We start from the raw sequence: 27,516 nt of genomic DNA, 5'->3' as shown, positions 1-27,516 counted from the left end.
TAATTGGTGTATTTGAGATGAGAGAAGGACACGAAGGGCTGTGGAATCTTTAATGATTTGTGCTGACTTTCATGGTGGAAATGACAATGTATTCGTCTACCAGATGCTGAATCGAGTCATGGGCCATTAACAGGAGGGTGTTCTCCGAACACCTTCAGAACAAATACCAGCTGGTTTACTCACAGCTTACAGACATAATCACACGCATCCCGAGTCGGATCCCACAACGCTGTAGGCTTCAGGATACCTCATAAATTAAAGCCTCGGCAGGCTCGTTATAGGCTTTTCTTCATGAAAGAGACACATTGTCCTGGTGAGAGCCAAAATATTAAATAAGCATCCAAATAAACCGCCGAAAGGATAGCCTTGTAAACTAAACTCCCTGCTTACGAGTGTCGACGGTATTCGAGTATTCAAAGTGTCCATCCGTGAGTTGCACAACACTGGTTAAGCAACAGTGAGACATCCCTGTCTTGTCGGGAAAGCATTTCGCTCAGGACTCTCACCAAGTGTCAGCTTATTAGTAGATTTAATAGACTGCTGTCGGAAGAAGACAGGGCCTGCATCACATAAGCAGATGAAATCAGAACCAAAAAAGAAAACCGCCTCCAAATTTAATGTATAGCACATTAGTAACCAGGACAACTCAGACTGCTCAGCAATCCACTGAGCAGAGAAAATTCATATAAGGAGACACACACACACACACACACACAAACAAAACAACAACAAAAACCAAAGCCAGCCCAATCTTCAGAAGAGATGCGAACCTTATTTACATTTCCTTTCTGTCTCCCTAGGTACAAGGCTCTTCCCAGAATACAGAATGATCCTATTTGGAGACAAAGAGATGTTGGCAAAAGACAATAGAAACGAGTAAGAAAACAAACAGGGTCCCATTTTCAACCTTAACTGTAGCACAGTGGCAACCTCTCAAGGCCCGACCATCACCTTGCAAATACTTTATTAAAAAGCCACTCCCATTAAAACTTTGTTGGGGAGGTGGCAAGCCGAAAGGGTCAAACGGAGGAGAGCTTGATTGTTCTTTCTCAATAGCAAAAGGAGATGCCATGGCAAAGGGACCAGGACCCGAGTTTATGACCCCAACCCCATTGTATACCCATGAGTTGTTTTCTGTGCGTGTGACAGGACCCCTTGTAATGACCGTCTATATGTACAGTAACAGTTAATTAGCACATTCCATTCGCAGCCAGCCACCACCAAAAACAGAATGGCCTTCTTAAATGGTGATTAGGGGTTTTGTGAGCATCTTGGGCTTGGAGAGGACAGTTTCCCACTGGGGATTCTTCCGCCCCCATTCACGGTCATTCAGTTCTTTCTGGGGGAAGTTAAAAGCTGCAGTGATAATCCCTTAAGTATGGCTTGGAAAAGTATAAAAGGCGCAGTGTATAAGCAATTGGATGAGGGAGCCTTTTATGTAGAAGTCGCTGAATGGGTGGCCTCTGAGCCATGCGAGTTGGGAAAGGCAGGCACAGTGTCCTTTCCCAAGGTGGGCTTAGCGGGACCCCAGGCAAGTCAATTGCCTGCCATCAACAGTGCTGCTGCCCCTTCGTTCACCTTGCTTCTCATGCTCACTCGGCTCCTGGGGCCATTTTGATCCCAAAGATGGAGGGAGGGGCGGTGCGATCTTTGGTAGGGACCCAGTTTCTCTCTAAGTGCCAACTCGGCCAGCTGGCACCGAACAGGCCGAGCCTTCTTCCGAAGGGGTTAGCAAAAACCCAAATTAGCATGCTCCATTTTAAAAAACTTGCTTGTATTTAAAGACTAATTCATGACAAACAGTGGCTCCTGCACTGAGGTCTGGCGCCCCAGGGGCTGGCACCCTCCCAAACACATGCGACTAATTGCCACCCTCAGATGACACGCAACGAACAAACTCCATTTTGCTGTAGCAGATTCACTAAGAACGCAAGCCCGGAAGGCAGTGAAGGCAGAAAAGGTCCTTTCATTACCCTGTCCTAGCTGCACAGGGCAGCGAACGCGCCTGAAAAACACCTTTGTTTCCCTGCGCCAATTTATCTCCACCCGGGGCTGCGAGCTCTGCTCACTTTCGGGAAGGCAAGTCAGGACTCTGCATGGCCCCCAGCTATGACTGTCAGAGGTGGAGATTTGCCTTTTCCTTAGCTCAAGGGAACGTTCGATATTGTACACCTTGCCCCATTTGCCAATCTGTCAACCCCAGGTCTCCACATGCTTCGCTGAGATGCTCAGGGCTCCCTCAAGCGAGCCTTTATAAGACTATGTGGGTCTAAAGACCAGCTCCAACATGTATCAGGGATGATTATCTATGCCTAGGTTTCCTCATCTACAAAGTAAGGATAATGTTTGTGTCTATCTTATGCACTTCTTATGAGTATAGATGAGTCAGTGTGATATGCATCGGATTCTAAAAGTTGGATCTGAGATGGCCCTGTGAACTAACGTTTCCCTGTGCATATTCTGCGTTTAGGTTAAAGTTTATACCTCACAGTAAACTACCCAGGAATTCAACCGCTAGGCCTCTCTTCACCACCCAGTCCCCTCTTCCATTCCTCTCTCTCATTGGCCAGCTCTGTGTGGCCAATTCCATCTCTCCTTCAAAGACCTCCTTTGATAGCAGCTTCATCAGACTCCCCGCCCCATCAGCTGCAGTCAGTCAATTTACTCATGGCATTTTTACAAGCAGGTGACAGTGTTTATGCACCTGTTTTACTTCCTCATACGAGTAACTGGCTCAGAGGTAGGCCCTCAGTGTGAGTAATTGTTTAAAAAATAGATGGTTGGTTGGTGGATGGACAAAATTATACTATAATTCTGTTGGGTATTACTTAGTAGGGCAGACAGGGACATGATGTCTTAAGGACTTTCATAAATGCTTTGGTTCAAATTAAGAGTTCTTTTTAAGCTAGTGTGGACTGAAGGGCATAAATCAAAGAGAATAGTAGAAATTACTAATAACTATCTCAGCTTGGACTCCATAACAAAAAGCACAGATTATGTACTAGAAATCGGACTTGTGGGTTTGGGGAAGAAGCTAACATAAAAGACCCTTTAGGGTACACATTAGTATGAGAGATCCTCAACACGGATGCCATGCTTGGTGCCTTTAGGTGGGAAAACAATTAGAGGGGATAAAGGATTGTACCAGAGACATGATGGAGCCCCGAGAGAGCTAGAGCACAGATGATGGAGCCCTGGGAGAGCTAGAGCACAGATGATGGAGCCCCCAGACAGCTAGAGCACAGACCCGATGGATGACTTGGAGCAGAAGAGAGAGCCTCATGCAAATCCTCTGAAAGAAGGAGATATTCCGACTTTTTCCATGATTAGGCAGACTGACAGGAAGTTGCACACAATGAGATTTAATTTAACATAGCCTACCTGACAAGGAACCAGCTACTGTGCAGACTCTAAGTCCCCCTTGTTGTTTTAGGAGTGGGGATGGAAGGCCAGTCACAGCACACTTTCTAAATTCTCTCCCCAGAGGTAGAACTGCAGGAGAATTTCTTCCCTGAACTAACCCTGGTCTCCTAAATGACCGATCATAATCTAGCAGCAGGGAGCTTACACAACAGAATGTATTTCCCACATTCTAGACATGAACAGCCCAAGAGCGCAGAGTCAGGGGCGCTGGCTTCTCCCTAGGCTGGCAAAGTTGACTTTGGCTCGCCTGGCCTTACCTGCGCCTCTATGTATACATAGCTGAGGTTTCTGCCTGATCTTTAATGGGTAACACAGGTTGTATTGGATTATGGCCTCATCCTTAAAACTTCATTTAACTTCAATCACCTCTTTAAAGACTCTGCCTCCAAATACAGTAATGAAGTAATGGAGATCAATTTGTAAAGCAGAGCATATGTCAGTCAACAACAGTAAAACACACACAGGGAAGTGTTTAATACTCAAGGTGAACTAACCCAGAAGGCATTCGGAGCCTCAAGTGAGAAAAATCTTCGTTGTGTTAGCAAAACTGCTGACATTGAAGCAGCCTCACACTCTCGCAGGAAACAAAGGCAAGAAACTGAAGACAAATACGTCACAACACTGTCTTTAGAACACGCTTTGAGCAAGGGGTTTCGGCGGATCCTCTCATAGACAGGACAGCAGCAGCCCTAGCAAGAGCCGAGGGAATATTGGCTCCTGTTAAAGTCCAGTGTCTCCCCAAACAGAAAACTCTAAACAAACTCTTGTGGGTATCAGAGAACCCAAGCTCACTCTGGCGCTAGGCCACAGTTCATCCAAGTCTTTGATTTCTCACGGTGGACCAGGAGTTTCACGAAGACCTGAGAAATCTGAACAAGTTCTTACGCCCTGTTCTGTCCTGAGCCACTGCAAATTTCAACTGCTCTCATCAGCAGACACCATTTGTACCAGATCATGTGACTTTCTCATGGGTTTTGTCTTAAAGTGTGTGTGCGCGCGCGCGCGCGCACGTGTGTGTGTGTGTGTGTGTGTATGTGTGTGTGTGTGTGCACATGAGTACACATGGCCACAGAGGCCAGAAGAGGGTGGCAAATCCCCTGGAGCTAAAATTACATGTAGCGGTGAACCATCCAGCTCATGTGTTTGCTTCCAAACTCAGATGCTGTGACACGGGCCTTAGTCGCTAATTCTGGAAGTACATCTTATGTGTCAGCAAGTGGTTCCCAGCTCCCACCATATTTGCTTACTTTTTTCTCTTAGAACGTTTAAATTGACACATTTTATTTGGTAGATAAATCTGTCACTCAGACGTCAGCGAAGAGCCCACAGCAGGACTCTCCCGGGGATCAGGGGATCCTGAGAATGACAGTTCATTTCCTTCCGAATCCAAAATGTGAATACAGTATGGAGGATGGACACACTTCCTCTGAGCATGGGTTTGCCTTCAGGACTAAATTACCTTCATCCCAGCCCTGTGCGGTTCACACTGTCCTTGCCAACACTAAGGGGCACATCCTGTGTGAGAGACAGAGTACCATATCACGTTCATGTTTAAACCCCTTATGTTTACTGACGGGTCCAACATGGATGCAAGTGTTAGAGGCTTAGGGGTAATGGGATGTGTGCCTTAAAATACTCTAATTTTCTTTTATCTTTTGAAGCTTTCTTAAGCAGAAAGGTGAAAAATCATGTTTAATTTCAAGTACATATTCTGAAGCCTGCTTTTGTATATATTTAAAAACTTTGTCCATGAGAATAAAGCCTAGAACAACTAAATATCCATTATTTTATTATTGTTACTTTTAGTTACCATGAGAAATAATGTGTTCCAAATGGCATTTTCTTATTTACCTGTCTTTGTTTCTTCATATACCTCTTCTTCCTCTTCCCTTCTCTGACACCTCCCCTCCTGCTGTGAAATATTATTTTAATGTATGTTACATTCGTTTATGCTGTGGAACATTGGTTTAATGATGCAAAGATGTGTTGCATTCTTTTATGTTGGGTGTGTTTAACTCTGTGAAGCTGTGTTACTTTGTTACTTTGCCTGTCTAAAACATCTGATTGGTCTAATAAAGAGCAAGTGAGGCAAGAGAAAGGATAGATAGGTGGGGCTGCCAGGCAGAGAGAATAAATAGAAATCTGGGAAAGGGGATCAAGTAACAAGAAAAGAAGACAGAGAGGTGGAATCAGGGGCCAGCCATCCAGTTACACAACCAGCAACAGAGTAAGAAAGAAAGGTATATGGAATAGAGAAAGATAAAAGTCCAGAGGCAAAAGGCAGATGGGATAATTTAAGTTAAGAAAAGCTGGCTAGAAACAAGACAAGCTAAGTTCGGGCATTCATAAGAAAGAATAAGCCTTCATGTGATGTATTTGTGAGCCGGGTAGTGAACCCCCAAAATGAAAGAAATAAGAGTAAAAAGTTAAAAACAAAATCACCTCCACTGCTGATCCTTTACTTCGGGCTATGTCCTGTAGCGATGCTTTGTGCCCTTCCTAGACTTTCTACACCTTTTCTCTGGATGCTCAGCTGCACACAGAAGTTTGAACAGAGGACAAGAAGCACAAATGTCTACGCGGTCCTGGTTAATGTGTCCCTCCAGCCATCATCAACCTCTAAGTCCTACTCTCTGCTGCTAGATAGCACTAAGTGATTTTCATGATTGAAATCGTGGAAAATATTTTATACTTGGCATTTGAAATTGGTTGCTTACATATAATTTGGTTAATTTAATTTAATTTTAAAATTAGCGAAGTTTTCACCATAATTATCACGCATTTTCCAGTAACACTTAAGGATTAAAAGTGGTTAACTCATAAACTGTCTATGAAAGTAGATGCTTTAGTAATTGTTAATTTTGGTAATTAATAACAACAGCACAACACTTTGTTTTGCTGACATTTCAGTATCAACTTGCTTGGATCTTGCAGGTTTCCCATATGCTTAAATCAAAATAAATTGTCTTTTCGTTCTTAATATGTCTTTTAAAATATACTGGTTCCAGTCATTAGGCCCCGGTGTACCCACACTGTGAAGAATGAAGAGATTCTGTATAAACATGAGCCTCTGTCTTGGATTCTCAGAGCATTGCAACAGTGGTCCCCAGGACCTGAAGTTTCCCAGGAGACCTACACTAGGAGAAACTCAGTGACTGCCAGAGGGAGAACTTGGCTCCCAGAAAGAGCATCCCATGGTTCTGAAAACTCGTCAGGAGAGGAGACTGATAAAGAGAGACCTGCACTTTGACTCTTGTCTTGGACCGCTTGGATAAATACAGTCTTTGCCTGTGGGCGGAGGCTGCTCTTTCGTTCCCAGCCATCCAGAACCAAATAATCACACAGAAGCTATATTAATTAAAACACTGCTTGGCCTATTGGTTTAGGATTCTTATTAACTAACTCTTAGATCTTAAATTACCCCATTTCTATTAGTCTATATTCTACCACGAGGCTTGTGGCTCGTTACCGCTTGCTTCTTGGGCAGCTCCATGGCGTCTCCTTAACTCCTCCTACTCTCTCTCTATATATCTCTGTTCAGATTTCCCATCTGCCTGTATTCTGCCCTGTCATAGGCCCATAGCAGCTTCTTTATTAACCAGTGGTAATAAAATATATTCATAGCATACAGAGGGGAATCCCACGTCATATGCCCTCTCTTTAAACTCAGATCTCATGACAGAACCTTGAAGATAACTTGGGCAGGCAAAGTATTTGTGAGTGTGTGTGTGTGTGTGTGTGTGTGTGTGTGTATTCCCCTTCCCACTGTGGCCACATGGGACAAATGCTTTCCTGCTTTTCAAGATATTTTCTTTCTTTCTCTGACCTACTGAAGACAGGTGGCTGAGCCTTGCTTGTTAGGGCTGTCAGGGTCAGGCCCGACATTCGCACCTCTAGCGAAGGTAATAATGGAGGTTCAAAAAAAATTATGGGATGGGTGTCCGTACCTAGGCATTATATGGCACTAGTTGTGACAGCTTTGCCCCAAATCATGTTGACGCTATTATAAGCATGATTACAGTAGAGGCAGATGAATGTACCCAGATCTAGACGGCTAATAGCATCACCCACAACAAATGCTGCCCTGAACTTCCTGCACTTTGGCCCCTTCTGAAGCTCCACCGAACTCTTTCTGAAGACTGTTTGCTTCCTTAGCAGATTCTCCAAGCCCACTGCCAGGAATTACCTTCCAGCACTTGTCAGAAAGAGAGCCTCCCGGGCTCTGCCCTGGAGAGCCTTATTTAGTGCTGATGTACTCAGTCCACAGTGGATTCAGATATTGGGTTTTTTAAAAGTACCTTATAAACAGAGAACCACCACAGCCTAAGGGCACTTAGTGTCGGAAAGGCTCAACCCACGACGAAGGAAGGCAAGGCCTGGACCTGGACGATGCAGTCACGGAAGCAGAAGTTTGATGAGATAAAACCCACCTGGGTCTCCTCCTTCCCAGTTTGCTAGCACACCCAAATAAGCCTTGAAGTTACGGCATTAAAAACAAGCCCTTCCCCTTGGTTTTCAGCTGCTGGCAGAATGATTTAGTAGTTCTATTATCAAAGAAACTCCATTATAATTACAGTGTTTGAATTATACACAAAACAAGAAAAATTCAGAAGGGAAAGTCCTTTAATCAAAACTGTAAAACAGGACAGTTTCTGGCTGCTGTTAAAAGCAAACTATGAAATGTTAAGAATCAGCTCTCCGGTCCTTTGATTCTTGCCTTTTCCCCCGTAAGAGTGACACCACACATTTTTTCAATTAAGCAGTCTAACAATCCAAAGAAACCCACAGTGCATGGCTTAACGAGCATATACTGTGTGCTTGGTAATCGGCAGGCTGACAGTTCACTCCTTGCAAAGTGACAAGAGGCCACTGCACATTAATAAAAAGGTTTTTTTTGGGGGGGGGCGGTCCTCGTTTCATTAAAAAAAAAAGCTTTACAGATGAGGAACTTCCAACTGTATTGACAAAACTGTCACTGAAGGTCCCTGGTGACCTTAACTTTCTGTCACTTTCCAAGTCTTCGTGATGAAATTCATCTTTAAAAACATAGAACAAACACAAAATATAGACATTGAAGATTCTCTGGTGTTGTCGAGGTGAGGTGACACTTTCTGATACCAATGCCACCAGTAATTTCACAGTGAAAGAATTGTGACCCAGTACGCAAGTTCTTCACGATGACTACGAATGTGGATTAATTAGTCTTGGAAATAATGCCTAGTATGTTAGAAGGAAGTTAGTGTACTGTGAACATACACATTTTTGTTATGGAGAAGCATTCAAATCTGACAATCAACTCCTGATGTGTTTTAAGCTTTCTGATTGTAAGAATGTGAAACTTGCTGCTTATGTTTTTGATTAGCCTTCCAGAAAACATGGGAAATTCATTCTCAGGTTCAGTTTGCAACCCCATTAGCTGGTAGTGGTAGGAGATTTGTTTCCAGCTTTACTGGATGTATTTTAGTAACTTTATTGAGAGTTGGCTATAAACTATACACAGAGCAAACCTCTCATTTATATGGTAAGGGACCAATGGCAAAAATCTGTGCCACTTGGGCCCAGGCAAGGGTTCTTCAAACACAATCTGAAGGTGAAATACAGCATCTCTTATAGGCTGTGGAATTGCAATTTATTGCTTGGGTCATACAAATGTATCTTTTGTTTAAAAGGATCATATCTGGGAGTGTCAATGTCTTTATCAGAAATATGAGACAATAAAATTATCCTTAGATTGTTGTAATGATTCAGAGAAAACATCTCCCAAATCAATCAGGGTAGCATTTCGTGCTTAGTCTCACAGAAAACTCTGCCTGCTCATCGCTTTAGATGCAAAGTGCAGCACAGCTAGCCAGAACGCCAACCCAATACGGAGACCCCACACATCCCTTAGAAACTGGTACCCCTCCGAAGCTCCCTGGCTCAGCATGGATCAGCACCAGCTAGCTCCATCTCGTGTCATAGGTGAGGGCAATCTAGGAAAGAGTCCCACTGTCCTTCGTTCTTATTCTAAACATGGGGAAATACACAGATGCGTCAGAGTTATGTGATATACAGGTTCACAGCTCAGTGTACAGTTCATCTGCAACTGGGCCATTGCCGCAGGTCTATCTCTCTGTGGAAAAGCAAGCTTTTCCTCATATTTCCTGGCATTGGTCACAGCGAGAGTATGGCCAAACATACCACCAAGATGTTCCTTTGTGCTCGGGGGAGTCTGTTGAGGGCTACTTCACTTCTACGTGTGCATACTCTGGAAAAACAGAGAAGGGGGGGTGTGATGCAGGGGGAAAGCTTTACAGGCGAACTCGGACTTGAACACTGATACCCATCAATTTCACAGCTTTGGGGAATACACCAAGCCTACCTGAGCCACAGAGAGCTCCACTGCAAGGCAGGAAATACAAAGAATTTATAGAGTTATTGTCAGCAGGGCTGGGTCCAAAATATTTAAATAAGGAATATAGTAAGGACAGCAGCTGGAATGAGCCTAACATCTAATTTAATTAAATTTAATAGGAGCACTGTAGGCTTAAACTACAAGGTATCCATCTGTATTCTAGACTGTGGAACATGGTCAAACCCATGATACACTGCATGAGGTAAACAGCTATTGAAAACACGACGAAGGAAGACATAAGCTGTTAGTTACCCCGAGGTCACTATACCTTCTAATGACTTTGTTTTCTACACCTATGCTAACTCCAGTTAGCCTGGCTAGTCCTTAAACAGATGAGACATGCATGGCTCTTGACTACAACTGAGTCCTCCAAGGATCCCACACTTAAAAAACACAAACAGATTTCACTTGGGATCTTATTAGGTACATATTCACCGATAACTGTTATGTCTTCTTGACACAATGACCCTTTTGTTATTGCCAAATACTTGCCCTCTGGTAATCTATTTGCCCTAGAGTTTCATTTGTCTGATATTTAGGAAGGCACTCTGCGTGTCTTTGACCATTTCTACAGCATTCCTTTCTCTATCAGTTCCCTTCAAGCCTACGAATATCTTTATATTTAAAGGTTATCTCTCAATACAGCACTGATGTTCATTATTTTTAAGTGTATTCTTATACCTCTGCCTTTTAACTAAAATGTACAGGGTCCACTAATGATATAATGGTTGATGCTTGCATTTAGTGGTAGAGCTTCATTCATTTTGTTTGAGTCTCTATTTCTTGCTCCTCTGTTTCTCTTTTCCAATATTATTGCATTGGTTTTAAAAAGCAAGGCAAGAGTTTCTCTGTGAGTTCGATGCCAGCCTGGTGTACACTTTACGTTTCAGGTCAGCTAGAGCTACACAGTGAGACCTCGCCTTTAAAAAAAAAAATGTGAGATTATAGTTTATCAATTGACCACATATTGTATTGCTTGTTCTGGGGACTAAAATAAATATTCTTGATCATTATTTGGCTTACTTTCACATAAAATCTGAAAATGTTGCACCTACATAAATCTGCTTATCAACTGCACTTTCGATGCTATGACTGTCACGTGGACTACAGATACACATTACATCATGATCCCCACGGGACAATGCTGTCATTCTTGTTCTATATATTGTAGAGATTGTAAGACGGGAAATGAGCCATTTGTATTGGCGATTCCAATATATTTATTTCATCTTGAGCATTTCAGGTCCTCTCTGGTGCGCCTCGCTCCAGGCTCCAGCTTTCTTTGACATCTCTTGAGTCTTTCAGAAACAAAGCCTCTGTGCTTTTCTGTATCTAAAAATGCCTTTGTCTCCATGCTGAAAGCACAGTTTAGCTATGCAAATAACACGGTTCTTTGGTATACGTTCTTACTGTCTTTCTATCCCCTCTTTACTTTAAAAACATTTTTCTTAGGCTGGTGAGATAGCCAGTAGGAAAAGGCTCTTACAGCTATGCCGGACTATCTGAGTTCAAGTCCCAGGACCGATGTGGTTGAAGAAAGGGCCATCTCCTACTGCCTGTCCTCTGGCTTCCCATGTGTACCATATATACACAAATCATCTTTACCCACCCCGTACCACAAATAGATACATGCCAATAAAAACCATTAAACCATCATTTTTTTCTACCCTTTGTCTATTCTGAAAAGGAGGAAGTGCTCACTTGAATCAACATTTCCCTGAACATACTGCGGTTCCTATGAAGGCCCCTCTTACCCGTCACTGTCCGATGTTTAAATGAGAAGGGCAGAGGCGCAAATTCCTTAGAATCATCCCACTTATGCTAGGACACGGATTTAAGTATTTCATAATATGTGAAAATATGTCATTATTTTCCAAACGTACTTTCCGCATGATTCTATTTCTGCCGTGACTCCAATTCCATGTATAGTAGTTATGCTAAATTTTGTAGCACAGTTACCGGAGCCTTGGCTCTTTTTTCACTGTTCAGGCATTTAAATAGTTTTTTTTTTTTTCCCTGTGCTCCAGAAAATTGTCACGGCTCTATCGTAAGGGTTCCTGGTACTTGTCCTGGTCACCTCCACATGCTCTAAGGCCACTCAGGAAATATTGATTTCAACAGAGACTGCTCTCCATCAGTGAAAGTCCAAATCTGACCCATCTTGGAAGAAATGCCATATAATTGCCTATTCTTTTCAAAACTGATCCCATTTTCTTAGTTCCTTATGTGTCGTGGAATCTGAGGTTGTGGCGTGTGAATGAATGAATGTAAGCGGTAAGGAGGAAGGGCAGTTTCTGCCTTATTCTCCAGGGAATATTGATCTGTTTGATAGGCAAGTAGATTAGCTAAACAGAACTAAATGAACAGGGTCTTGGGAGGCAGCTCCAGGTTTGGTTCTTTTCTTTATCTTTTGCAGACAAGGTCTTACTATTCCCACCCCCAACCCCGGCCGGCCTGGAATTCACTGTGGAGACCAGGCTGGCCTCAAACTCACTGCAGTCAACCTGGCTTTCACAGTAAACACTGTAAGATGGGAACTCAGCTTTCAAGTTGTGGACTACAGCTCTGCAAAACCTGTGTACTTTTATTCTTCCTGCCTTCAGGAAGGGGGGGGCAGGTCTATACTATAATGGCTACCTCTGGTCATGTCTGGCCTAGTAGAGCTTTCATGGTCACACCAGAAGCAGATGTAGAGACAACACTCTAGAGTGTAGAGAAAACACTGAGGAAATCTTCTCTTGTATTTCCGAATGATTCCTTAACCTTCACCCAGTATCTCATCTGGAAAAACCTGGTTTTGGTCCTATCGAGAAGTAGAAGTCAGGCCTGGGCTCCTTTGACCATCTTGCCAAGCATATGAGGAGACTGGACTAAACCCACAGCTTACACACTAAAATGTCACATAGACACGGCAGCATTTAATCTCAAATCAGTGAGTTCTGCACCGCCCATATTTCCAAGTTGTATCCATGTGGCACTTGGCCATGTTATTCGGTGATACTTTTGTGGCTTTAGACATCTCTACATCTACCACATAGACATAATCAGAGGTAATATTCTAAGAGAAAGGAAATATTGAAAATCCTTCAATACTAAGTGAACATCTACTCTCATGCATATTAGTGACAGCCATGCTTTGACCATTAGTCGTTATGAGTACCATGTCTTGAAAGCTTCTTCGTGGAAGATATCCTCCTAACCACTTAACATAAATTATCTTTTAATCTTTCATAACCATTCTAGGAAACAATTCCTAAGATTAGTTTCATTTCATCGGGGAAGAAACCAGAGTTCAGAGAGGTTAGGCAGGCTGACGAAGATCAAACATCAAACAGAAAAAAAAAATCATGCAGAAACAACAGAGGGGAAGTATTTGAAATTATTAGGCACTGTCTTTTATTGTTGGGAGAAGAAGAGAAGTCTTTCTAAGCACAGAGAAATAAGTGAGGTCTCTAAATTTGAAAATCAGTCACTTTTAATTACTCTTTCAAAAAATTGCAGGCTTTCATTTTTAAGAGACTTACTTCAAGGGTTAAGACGCCAAACAACAAAAATACTGAAGGCTAAATGGCTATGCTCAAAGTTCACAGTCCATTGTGTTTCCTTTTCCTTTGTTGTTGTTGTTGTTGTTGCTGCTGTTTTGCTTTGTTTTTTTTTCGAGACAGGGTTTCTCTGTAGCTTTGGAGCCTGTCCTGGAACTAGTTCTTGTAGACCAGGCTGGCCCCAAACTCACAGAGATCCACCTGCTTCTGCCTCCCCAGTGCTGGGATTAAAGGCATGCACGACCACCTCCCAGTTTCACCACATTTCTCTTCTGCTTTGTAGGTAGGCTCTCTAGATAGGCAGGGAATCTACCAAGAAGTTGGATGCATTAGGAAGTAAAAGTGGTAGCCCCAACACACCCTACCATGTATTCATTGAAGGCTTTTACATGACAAAGCAATGTCCGATAGCAATACAAACTCTCCAGGCAGTTCTGGCCAATTTGATGAACTTCACATAAAGCCATGGATGTCAAAGGCTTGAGGAATGATGGGAAGGCAGGCAGAGCCAGGGGCAAATTGGTGCACAAGATAAAGTAGATTTAGGAGACAGGGTTAACCAGAAGCAAGTCAAAGTGGGTGGTGTCTTTGTCTTTTGGTTCATGGAGTTGGTCAATTTACACACACACACACACGCACACACACACACACACACACAGTTTGCAAAGACATAGACATGAAGATGTTGTTAAAGGAGGGAGCATGAAGAGGAATGACAGGGAGGAACAGGAGCATATATGAAAGCAAGGTTAACTGAGCATAGCCTGACAAGAGTCGTACAAATGCCTGAGATCCTAGAATTCAGGCAGATAGTGAAATGAAGGCCAGGCATGCTTGAGGCCAATTTGTGTTATATAGAAAAACCCTGCCTATAAATACATAAGTTAATTAATTAGTTAATTAAAAAATCAAATAAAATAGAGTAGCTCATTGACTACATGCTGGGGAAATGACCAGACTGAAATTGTGGAGCCAATGCATATGCCTGTCAGTGTGCATCTGTGTGTATCTGGGTGTGCATGTGTGTGTATGTGTGTGATCTTTTCTCACACATAACAAGTATCACAGACAACATCCCTATAACAAAATACAAGTTAACAAGTGGAAAAATCTGACATACAAAGTGTTATGTGACACGAGAGACTTTGGAAATAGAAACCAAAGACTAGGGAGAACCCATGTTTTATGCTTAGATACAAAACAAAATGGACATTCATGTCGGAATGCGATTGGTCAAAAAGATGATGACCTCCTGGTCTGAGAAGAACTGAGCGAGGCATAGGGATTCAGTAACTTCTCAGCTTTCCTGTGTCCTTCTGTTGACCTAGGATTGGAATACACTCCGTCTAGAATGAGATATGACTGCTAGCAGACAAGGCGTGCCAGAGAATCTCTGAATGGCCAATCTTACACACAGTTCTGGGGGAAACTACACTGCAGCTTTTTTAGGTTTTCTGGAAGGTTTTAAGGACTGCCATGGGAAAGGAAGGCATGCAAGAAAAAGTCAGAGCGAAGGCATTGCCAGCACTCCCAGCAGGCCTGAATGCTGTGACCAGAAGCCTGTCTTCTGAGCATCGAGAGTTCATTTCTCCTCCATCAGCTATCTCCTTTTAAGTTGCATATCTGACCCACCAGGTGAAAACACTTAGGCATACAGGGAAGGGAAGACTTTAGCTAATCTTTGGGTCTCCTGATTCATCATTGGGATTCATCATTCACTATCTATTCTGTACCAGCCGGGGATCCTCCAACCAAGAGCAACCCTCCTCCCTTTAAGGTCACAGGTCCCTAGGCAGAGGGCTCCTCTCTCTGCTACTAATTTCATTGCAATCCTACCGCCATCCTTAAAGCCACACAAGGCATTAAAACCCGACTTTGTGACTATTTAACCTTTCTTTTCCTACATAAAAATTATTAAACATGTGTGCTTATATAGTGGGGAAAGAACAGTTACGACATGTCAATCAGGTACCGGTTAGGCTGTGCTTCATGGGAAGGGAAGGCAATGCTGTTCCTCAGAAAGTGAAGTCATCATTCTTTATGTCACTGACATAATATTTATATTCCTATTTTAAAACAGTGGCTACAAATAAAAGCAGCAAGAGGGCAGGTTCTCTAAGGGGATCTGGCTCTAACCACGTACAATTACGAAGTTCTATTTATATGCAAAAGAATGAGACTAATACCGTAAGGACATCCACACAGTAAGGCAATGGGTCACACTCTTTAAAAAGAAATAAAATTAAGCAAGCACTACCTTTCACACGCGTGCTGCCTCCTTGGGGTCTTGGGTGCAGGACAAAGAGTTTTTGCAGAGGAGTGACCGAGCGGGTTGTCCCAGGACACCTAACGGGAAGAAGAAGTTCAGATGATCACTCGGCACTGTATCGGACAGCTTCGAGACACAATGTCATGAAAAGAGTTTGTGAAGAACACTGAGCTGGCGTGGCTGCATTAGGAACTGTTTAAGGGGCTATAGAAGCACAGTGCAGCTTCTGGAACTCTTGTTTCTCTGCAGGAGTGTGGCTCAGAGGAACGACAGTGCTTCGTGTCAGAATGGTGCCGCACCTGTCCATATTCTGATTCCCACCCCAGGGCCTTCCTAGATGCAGCATCTGGCCTCCTCCAGAACGGGACAGTCCTAACTCTGGGATTTCTGTTTTGCAAAACAACGAGCCTGACCCAGTAGAACACTGCTCTGGCTTTGCAGAATTCCATGTCAGATCCACTCAAGAGTCACGTGTGGGTCATTTAACTCCCTCCCCTTTGAAATACCAGGCCAACTGCAATGGATTACAAGTGAGCTGTCTTAGGATTTCTATGGCTGTGCTAAAACCCATGACCAAAATCAGCTTGGGGAAGAAAGGGTTTATTTCATCTTATACTGAGGGAAGTCAGGGATTGAGCTGAAGCAGGGCAGGAACCTAAAGGCATTAATTAATGCACAGACTATAAGGAGTGCTGCTTACGGGCTTGTTCCTCATAATTTGCTGGTCTGCTACCATCCCTGGGGTGACACCACCTAGCAGGCTTGATCCTCCCACATCAGCCACTAATCAAGAAAATATCTTACAGGCTTGCCTGCAGCCAGATCTTAGAGGTCTCATGGAGGTGTCTCCTCTGGATGATTCCAGCTGTGTCAACTTAGCATAAACTAGCCAGCACAAAGAAGAACAGGGGCGTTTGGTACAGCTGCTACGTTTAGGTCCTACACAACTAGTCAACGTAATTGATCTTTTCATTCTCTCCCTGTCAAATGGGCATAATAATATATGAAGGGTGCATTTATTAGAGGATTTTTTTTTTCATTATACGAAAGTGACTAAGAGGTCCACAGATTCTACTGTCCACAAATGACCCAGTGACATCCCCATCTGGTCACCTCCTCTCCGCTGTCATCTCTATTTCTACTTTTCCTTCATAGACCCTGTTTTGAAATAAAAAAAATGCCATAGTCACAGACAGTCCTTCATTCCCTGTGACTGTGTCCAAGGGTCATCATTTCGTCTTTGAAGATCTAATTGTTTGGCTGCTCATCATGTCACTTGCTCTGCTCATTCTGGGACTGAAATCATTCCTCTGTCACCAGCAAACACTTACAAAGACCCCAGAGCTCCAAGGCAGCACTCTCTCCAGCGCTGAACACGATAGCTTCACATTCCACTGAGATCCTCATAGGGGAAACCAGACAATAAAGTAAGGATAGCAAGTGTCTGGGTGATTATAGGGCATTGAGTGCTCTGGAGAATGTTGCCTCCCCATCCAAGGTAGGAGGAAAGGAGGGAGGGAGGGAGGGAGGGAGGGAGGGAGGGAGGGAGGGAGGGAGATTGAATTCTTACTTTCCAGTTCCAGATACTAGAATAGGGTTGTGTAAACAAAGCTTAAGATGATGTCACACTGGAAAAGGATGGACCAGATCTAGTGGGAGAGGTTTATATCTAAGAGAAGACCATGTGAAGACACACAGCAGGAGGATGTCCTATGAGGACAGAGACCAGCAAGCGGTGGAACCCCACCCCTGCATCCCCACCCACCCATTCTCTGGGAGAGCTCCCCTGGGAGCATGGCCCTGATGAGGCTCAGATTTCAGAGTGACAGTCGACAGAGCTACCAGACAAAAAAGCATTTCCGTTGTCGCACGTTTCTCAGTTCGCAGTATGTTTCGAGTTCCGCCCTAGGAAACGGGCAGTGAATTTGCGGAGGTGTCTACATTTTTAAACAAGGAAATTAAGGAAGATCTCACCGGGAATGAACATCTCAGGCAGAACCTGAACGAGATGCAGAAAGCAGACAAAAAGACAGCTTTGGAGGAAGACCTTTCCAGGCAGAGGGGAGAATGTTGATGTACTGGGAGGGAAGCCTCTAGGAGTGGCTGCCCTGAGGCAAGAGGGCTGGGGTGAGGAAGCAGGGACCAGCAGCTGGGGTCTGGACCCCCGCTGTCACTCAGGCTTTTATATGCTGCAAGGTACAAAAGCCACTGTAGGGTTCTGAGTGGAGGTGGACCAAGCACTGACCTGCATTGTAGCCAGGTCTCTCTGGCTCTTTGGTGAGAATAAACTGGAGATAAGATCACTAAGACAGCTCCCTGGGAAACATGAAGAAAACTGCAGTCAGTCCCTGTGGAGATAGTGGGGACCGGACCGCTCTATGCTGGATATTCAGACAGCAGATCCAAATGACTGACACACTGGAAGCGGAGTATATGCCTGGCTTCTTAGTGATACAGAGGACCAAACCAGATAGCAGGACAATCTAACCATCTGAAGAGTGACCTCCCTGAGAGTCAGCTATGCCTTCAGGGACACATTTGGCAGACAGGGAACAGGAAATCAGAACATATAAGAAATCTTTTAAAGGGGGGAAAAAAAAACCCAGAACACAGAACAACAGAGGAATGGGGGTTATTTAAAGAAGAAACTATAACGGATCATGAATGTAAAGAGTCCAGGCACTGGCTAGGAAGAAAAAGGAAATTAAAATAATAAGATTTCATTTTCCTTCCATCCTAATAGTTAACATGAAAAGGCCTGGCAAAATTCAATGTTGTCCAAGATGTGAGGCAAATAATGTAATATTCCAATTACTCCCGGCAGAATCCCGAATCAGGACATTATTCTAGTCAGGGCTTTTATTGTATTTATCAAAAGCAGCAGGACATATTCTATGCATGCTGATTCTACCTGGCAGAGGGGCTCAAGGAGACTGCATACAGAGAGGCACACGCTAAGAAGAGCATCTTCACATGTTTTTTGTTTTGTTTTGTTTGTTTTTTAGCATAACAAGTCTCACAATGACTTAAATGTTCACCTGAAAACGGAATGAGTAAGGAAAGCTTCACTTCCTTTGTACCGTGGAACAATGCACAGCCCCTAAAGGGAATCAGCTGGTTCTATACACATACATCAGTACACATGCGTCTCTTAACAGATAATCATTAGGCAACAGAAACTACTGGGAACACACAGACACAGTGACATGTAGCATGTGGCTATGCACATGCGTGTGTGAAAACACAAAGAACGCACTGTTCAGGGACACACCCCACATTCACAGCACAGGGGTTTCTGCAGGAAGTGAATGCACTGGAGGGCAGAGAGTGAGGAAGAGGAAGGAATGATACGGAATCCTTGTTGCATCAATCAGCTTTTTGAAAAGCAAAAGGAAAAGAGATGAACAAACCTCTGAAAGCAAATCTGGCCAAGTGGGGCAGGAGCTTGTTTTGGATACTAGAAATTCAGAAGGCTATCAGTTTTTGTTTTGTTTTGTTTTTGTTTTGTACCTGTTTGTACATTACATTTTTTCCCAAATAAAAGAATGAAGGAAAGAAGAATGGGGGCATGAATAAAAGGGGAAGAGAGGGAAAAGGGAGTCAAGGAGAGAGCGGGTGTGAGGGAGAGGGGGGAGGCAAGATGGTGGGTGGGTATGAGGGAGGTTCAGGGAGGGGATTTAAACTGGCCATAAGAGTTTGTTTTCTTAAGGATGAAAATTCTATTTTTTTTGTTAATGTTGCTTTGCTTCTCTTGTTGTTCATTTTGTCTCAACACAAAATTTTTTAATTACTGATTATTTGGGAATTTCACAGCATGCCCCACAATCACACTCACTTCCTAGTTCTCAGAAGAGAAAGAGAAAGAAGCAGAAGCAGATGCAGAAGCAAAAGAAGAAGAAGAAGAAGAAGAAGAAGAAGAAGAAGAAGAAGAAGAAGAAGAAGAAGAAGAAGAGGAGGAGGAGGAGGAGGAGGAGGAGGAGGAGGAGGAGGGGGAGGAGGAGGAGGAGGAGGAGGAGGAGGAGGAGGGGGGGAGGAGGAGGAGGAGGAAGAAGAGGAAGAGGAAGAGGAAGAGGAAGAGGAGGAGGAGGAGGAGGAAGAAGAAGAAGAAGAAGAAGAAGAAGAAGAAGAAGAAGAAGAAGAAGAAGAAGAAGAAGAAGAGGAGGAGGAGGAGGAGGAGGAGGAGGAAGAAAACATGTCCAAATTTTATTGTCCATATGCTCATTGGTCAAACTTTCAGTGGCCAGCCCCTTAAAGAAAATGGAGTCCTTCCCCACCCTCACCCCCACCAGAAGCCATCAGTTATGGAGAGCTATACTTCAGCATCCTTACCACAATTTTTAAGTGTTTTCTTTGAAGACTTTCTGTCTAAGCTGTTACTTTTGGGGATGGGGACCATCACAGAAGTCTTTTATGCCCCTCTTTCTCAACTGTGAGTCTGCACCCATAGATATCACTGTAAAAGTGGCTTCCTTGCCCGTTACAGTCAGCAGGAGGAGAGATCATGGACTTCTGCGTGGCTTGTGGCTTCTGGCTTCGTGCCATGGAGCCCAGTGTGGTCTCTGGTGTGCAGACCATGCACATCATCACAGACCTCTGTCTGCTGCAGTATGGGACATGGACACCAATATGGTCCCAAGCATCCCAAGCAGCAGCCCAGCCCATGGCCATTTATTTACATGACTTCAGGCGGCAGCACAGGCCATCGACATCCACATGGACATTAACACGACTCTGGCTGCGGCAGGACCACAGAGCCCTATCATGGACTCAGGTGGCAGCATAGGCCGGGGCTGCTAACCTCAACAAGCTCGCGTGGGGCAGCACTGCCCTCAGGCATTGACTTGACATGACTTGAGGTAGCGGCACAAACCACAGCAAGCTTATCCTGGTTTGTGGTGCTAGATAGCCAACCCAGGACGTCAGGCAGGCTAGGTAAGTGGTGTGGAAGAATTGTCTGTATTCTGTCAATCATATTTTAATAAAACGCTGATTGGCCAGGCAGGCAGTATAGGCAGGAAAGCCAGACAGGAAGTAGGGGTGGAGCAAAGAGACTGGGAGTATTCTGGAAGCAGAACCTCCCTTGCCACTCCTGTGCAGACCACCGAAGAGACAGCATGTAACCTGCCCAGCTAAAAAAGGTACGGAGCCATTATGGCTAACATAGATGAGAATAAAGGGTTAATATAAGTTATAAGAGTTAACAAGAAGCCTGACCTAATGAGCCAATCAGTTTATAATCTTATGGAGTCTTGTGTGTGATTTTCTTTGGGGCCTGCCTGCTGTGGGGTACTGGGCAGGACAGATACCCCAACAAGCCAGCCCCACATACTACAGGTAAGTGTTCTTCCACTACCCTACACTCGCACCCCAGAAGTCCTGCCTCAGTCATCAGTGAGGCCGAGGTTGATTTGCTCCAGGCTGCCTCAGCCTGCAGGACAGCCTGAGAGATTAGCCAGCAGAGGGAAACAAGTGCCATTCGGAGGGACAAAGAGCCCTCTTCCAGTGGACACCAGAGCACCAGTAGTAGTGACCATCAGCGATCCCCTCCCCCACATTCTTGGAGCCACCTACACCCCAGGGAAGAGGGAAACACAGGTTTGCAGACAAAGCAAACCAAAAGTATGCCACGGGTGTCTTTTCAACCTTCTTAAAATGCTTGTTTCAATTTTCTAGAATCAAGGGAACAATATGCTTGATTAGTCCTCAGCGGACTTAACAATTTCGTTTTCTTCAAATCTCTCCCCTTGCGGCAGGCTCGTCATTAACCTTATATGTTCTAGGGCTGGACATGAGTTTTCCTCCCCCAAAGTGGAAGCTTTGCTTTCAAATGTGAGATTGGTTTACGATCCTTCATTTTGGTCACTGATAATCAAGAGGTCCTCTCTGAAGCAGGGGGTCACGCGTCAAAGGGTCTGCCTTTATAAAGAGGAGGCGTCGTCTTTGGGGGGGGGGGGTGCCACAATGGAGAAAGCCTACAGAAAATTTCACCATCGTGAAGCAGAAGCCTGACCTGCGCGCTTGATTTTGAGCTGATGTCATTTGTTGGAAAATGCACGCAATGGACACTCACTTTAGAGGCCTTAGCTCGAAACTCTGGAAAGGCAACCATACCCTTCAGGCTTTGACTGGACCGAGTCTCTCCACACAGGCAACTAGGAAGCAGAATTTGCCTCAGCTGTTTGGTTCATGTCATAGACTTGGTATTTAAGTATCAGCATTTTGTGTATCATCGTTTGTAAAGCTGGTTTGGATCGGTTTCTAACAGGAAAACAAACACGGCAGAGAGGGGAATTTATGAATAAGTTCCTGATGTAAGTGTGTAATTTTGTGCTTTTGAATTTGGACAATGCTAAGCATGATTCCACACATAGAATAGGGATTTCAGAGCGGCTTCTACACAGAATAGTTTAATCTGTCCGCCTAAGTGTACGTAATTACACGACTGCCGTGCGATGTGGTAAACGCTGGGGAGTACCTGCCGCACCCGTACGGATAGATGCACAGCACAGAGCACAGCCAGGGGTCATCCGCCCTACCAGGATGGGTATTGAGGGCATTGTGGCTGCACCCCATGAAAAGGAAGGGTCCTGTTGTGCTTAGTTTTACATTCTCGTGTCTGCCTTCAAGCACAGCCAGAGGTTCATGGTGAAGTGATGGGTAATGAAGCCATTGTGAGTTATCACGGGCTAAACCATCACATTCAGGCGATAGGAAGATACTGTCATCTTTTCTGCCAGGTTACACGCCTGGAAATGCTTTTCAGGAAAATAGGTTCTAAATTTGCATTGTGATTTCAGATATGGGTTTGGATCCCAGGGTTTGTCAGCCAAATAGGTACAGGCTTCTCCCAGGCCACCGGCCTTCACACGCACGTCCCCATTGGAAAGTAAGTTTGTAACTCTGCCTTCACAGCAGAGTTATTAGGGGGTTCTGTGAGGAGAATGATACATGGGGCCTGCCACGTGGTCAGAATTAGGACAGACATCACCATCATCGTCTGTCACCATCATTACAAAGCTCAACCAGATCTTCATTTTGACCCATCATCCTTACTGCCATGCGAGGCTCATGTAAAACACCACTCACTGCGTTGCTTAGTAATTAATTACTTTCATTTATTTAATGACATATTTACTGAGTACGTAAGTGTCAGACTTCATGCTGGGGTCTAGTATCCTAAGATGGTTAAAAAAAAAATCTCCGGAGAGTTGTTCAAACAGACACTCATCAGATGCTTTGGTTGTCATTGTATCTTTTCCAGCGGAAAGAACAGTGGAGGAAAAGAATGTGTTGGGTCAAGACAAACAAACAAATAAACAAAGAACTGACTTAGACCTGGGACCAGAGACGTAAAGAACAGGCAGCGAAAAGAAGGGCGGCTTTCTAAGAAACAAACACAGTCACAGCCCTGTAACTCAAAGGCAACAGCAAGGCACCAGTGGGTCGGCAGATTTAATAGAACATTATCTCAAACGCCTACTATGAGCCAGGCTCTGCTGATTTACAGGGGCAACCAATCAAGGCAGATGTGAGCCTTGTCCACCCTTGCTTCTCCACACTCATCCCAGGGCTTGGCAAGTACGCGACAGGAAGCATTCGTCTTGCAATCAATAACGCCCACCTGTCAGCTCCCTTATTTTACTATCATTTTTGGAGGCGAAGCTTTCCACTCTGTGGTCTGGGATAGCTTGGAACTGATGATACAGCTCAGACTGCCCTAGATCTTGCAGTAATTTAAAAGATAAAGAGAAAAAATGGTGTGATATTTTCTCCATGAAGACATGGATGCTTCGCAAGACAAATAACGCCTTCCTGGCCAAGATATCTGCACCAAATTTAATTCATTTCATGGACCTAACAGCTTACACTGCTGGACAAGTCACGTTTCTATTTCCCAGTTGATTGCTATATCACGCATGACACATGCATATAACAGCCACGGAGTCTTTGCAAAAGAGGAGGAGGAGAGGAGGGGAGCAGAGGGGAGCAGAGGGGAGCGGAGGGGAGGGAGGAGAGGGACAAGCACAAGAGCTCATGTATCACTCTGCCCCAGTTCCTAGCACAGGACCAATGCTCCAATGTGTCTTTTGCAGTTTTCACAGTCGTTGCTCAGTGACGAGTGTTGAAAAAACATGCGCTTCCTGGTTCAACTTGGGCACAGTAGGAATGGGAAACCCTATGGAGACCAAAAGTTCCACCAGAAAATGTGGCTATAGGAGACCACAAAAAGGGTTATCTGCAGTGGTGGATTTGTCCCTGTGGAGCAAACACTTGTAGGAGAAATTCACATTGATAGAGTCACTCAGTGACCAAGTCCACTCTCTCCAAATCCCCGCAGATGTGCAGATGTGCATCACCCGACGCCACAGAAAGAAATCTATACAGCAAACCTTACGTTGCTTCCCATGGACTTCCTGGAATCTCCCCACAAATGGTCTTCACTGGTTAGGTTTGTGAGGCGTCTGAACCTGAACTCAAAGTCATGGCTGAGTATCTTTCATGTGTTCATGACGGACACATATGATTAAACCTTGGTTGCAGGGGTCTGTCCCAGCCATGAACCAAAGTAATAAGAAGAAAGTATTTCTCCTTCCACAGGCTTGCCAGCACTCCCCATTCTGAGAGAGAACGCAGAGTAGCTGTGGAGCTGAGCATGACTTTTATTTAATACCCCGATAGCCCCTGAAGGCCACAATCTGAGTGAGTGGTAACTGCATGATAAGATAGCTTTATCAGTGTCTGGAAATGAGTCTTAATATAATGTCATGGTGTGAGCCCGTGCCTGGTGGAGGGAAACAGTAAGCTTTTCTCTGACAGGATGAAAACATACTTGCAATTTCCTAATGTTTTCTTGATTTGGAGAAGGAACAAAAAAGAAAATGAAAACCCTTCTTGTCCTTTTGTTATCCTTGCATGGGGAAAACAAAACTATAAAACGATCTGTCTAGTTAGTTATCAGGAAGACAGGACTTAAAAGACACTTTTATTTGTTTTCATGACCAAATCTATTCAGTTCACAGACACACACACACACACACACACACACACACACACACACGGCAATTAAGAAAGTATAAAATATCTCATCCTTGAGCCTCACTCGGCATATTAATGGGGCCTTCTGAATTAATCTCTGGTCACCCCTGTGTGGTCAACCTACTGGGGGGCCGAAGGGATACAGCACCATAAGCGGAGAATGGTGTGCTTCAACTAGCTTCCATTATGCCTCAAGTCTCCGGTAGGCACAAGATCTCTATGACTATGTCAGTTCTGTGTTGTCCAAAGAAACTGTCCATTGCTAACAAGTGCACACTGATCCCTCCTCCCCAACTAGTTGATAAAGCTGCACAGAGAATATCAAGTGATGGCCTTTGAGGAAACAGCTGCCGGTTAAAGGGGAAACTTGGAGAGGAGAATGGTGATTACATCTGATGGGATGCTCAGACAGCACAGTGAGGAAGAAGCAGCGGCGATAACGTAGGTTTTTTTGAAAGGTAAGTCATCCCTTAGAGCAATTACCAGGATGGGAGAGTTCCGCTCCTCCTTCTCAACCTTACGCTCTGAAAAAGAACTTCTTCTAATGCAAGACTCAGAGAGCCAATTACTTCAGCACCAAGCCACAACCTAAATCCCTGGACTTGGCAGCTAACTTTTTTTTTTCTTAGAAAATGTTCTTCTAAAAACCTTCGCTAACAACTCTGACTTTATATCTTTAGAATCTGAAAAGATGAATGAGAACTAAGCAATTACCTACCAAAGCAGAGAAGAGAAGGCACGGGATAAAAACACCTACAGTTACTACAGTTACAGTGATAGCTCACACCGAGGGAGGAGTTCTGAGGTCTAGTTCATATTTGTGGGAAGAAGTAACACGCATAAAAATGAACAATTACGGGGCATTTTGTATGCTGAGGGTTTTCCAGCCTCTGGTTCATTCCCTGCATATTAACCCTTAGCAGAGGAATCTCCATGACACCAAATGGCAGAATAGCTGACGAGGGGCATGCTACCTAGCTTTGTGATGCTGGAACAGAATATCTGAGTCACTGTGAAGGAGAAGAGCTGTATTTTGGCTCATGGACTCAGAGGTTTCAGCCCATGATCACACGGCTCTGTCACTCTGGGTCATCACACCACTGTGGGGGAGCGTGGCGGAGGAGGACTTCACCTACAGTGGCTGAGAAGCAGAAGCACAGGCAAGAAGGGGCTGGCATGCCCATGCTCTTCATGGCCTAACTTCTTGCAATTAGACCTTCCATCTTAAACAGTCCAGTCTCTGCCAGATAGAAGCACGGGCTGCAGCTTGAACTTAAATACATGCGTCGTGGGAGGACAGCCTAGATGCTGGCTGTTATGCACACAGATCCTCTATGTCCACTCTGCTTGAAGTGGTGAGACCAGGATTCAATCACAAGACTCCTGCCCAGAACCCAGCCCTGCACGGTATGCTGTGCACACAAGCGTGATAAACTCCTAAGATGCACGATGGAGCTTCTTCTAGCAAGCAAGTGCTAAACCCATGAGGCATGGTAATACAGCAGAAGCATCTCAGTATCAGGGGCTTTCAAGGGCAAAGGTAGTTTCTTCTCTAAGCGTCGGGTAACACTATAATTGCTCCTTGGTGTTGACTAAGGTTTCTGTCCTGCCTAGTTCCCACAGTCGTTAACTCCCAAAGAAACACACAGAGGTCTACATTAGTTATAAACTGATGGGCCTAGTAGCTCAGACTTCTTATTTACTCTTATAACTTATATTAGCCCATTATTCTTGTCTATGTTAGCCACGTGGCTCGGTACCTTATTTGGCGAGGCAGTCACATCTTGCTTCCCCTAAGGCTATGTCACAACTGCAGAATGTGCTTCCCTCTTCCCAGAATTCTCACTGCCCTACCTATACTTCCCGCCAGACTACTGGCCAATCAGCATTTATTTAAAATATAAGTGACAGGGTACAAACCATTGCCCCACTGCACCTTGGCTTACAATGGGCCTGGGTTCCAGGATGGCCATCACAAGTTGAAGATGCTGCGTAAGTAGAAAATGTATTTACTACACAGGCAACACAGTCCCCTCGCGGTCTCATGGCTGATGGGAAACTTAGCAACAAAGTCCCCTCAAGGTCTCAACTTAGCAACACAGTCCCCTCATGGTCTCATGGCTGACACAGAGCCAGGTTCACTCCTTTAAGTGGGAGGGTCATGCCCACCTATCGCTGGCCTGGGAAAAGATCTCCATTTAGAACTGGAAGTCTGTTTTCCGTTGAATACATACTTGTTTTGTACTTTCATCAAACTAAAAATCATTAAGCCAGATCATCAGTCAGACATCGTCTGTACTTACCTTCCGGGCTGACCTGTGGTTCTGGAGACTGCAGTCACTAGCCCCTGAGAGGCGGCTGGCTCTACACCTGACACTATCCAGGCATTTTCCCACACTGAACCAGGAGATGCTTGCATGGACCTTCCTAAAGGAATGGCTCAAGCACACTGGATGAACTTACAGTGATACCCAGATGACACCTTTCCTGTGTTCCAGCGTCTAGGCTAATTTAATCCAGAAAATGAGAGAATTTATATGACTATCAAGACATCCCGTCTACTCTGTAATTTGGTATATATATATATGTATATATATATACATATATATATATATATATAATTATTTATTACTATTATTTTACAAAGAGGCAGCCTCACGGCTGAGGACATAGCTCAGTGAGCAAAGCCATTGTCACACGGGAGTGAGGACAGGAGTCCAGATCCCCAGAGCTCACAAAAAGGCAGGAACAGTGCATGTCTTCAATGCACCTAAGATGAAATGAGAAGTAGAGACAGAAGGTGCCCAGAAGCCTGTGGGCCAGCCACCCTGGTTGGCACACTCAGCAACGAA

The sequence above is a fragment of the Myodes glareolus genome, chromosome 5, assembly GCF_982192425.1.
Source record: "Myodes glareolus chromosome 5, mMyoGla1.1, whole genome shotgun sequence".
Lineage (NCBI taxonomy): Eukaryota > Metazoa > Chordata > Mammalia > Rodentia > Cricetidae > Myodes > Myodes glareolus.
This window is presented reverse-complemented; position numbering follows the sequence as displayed.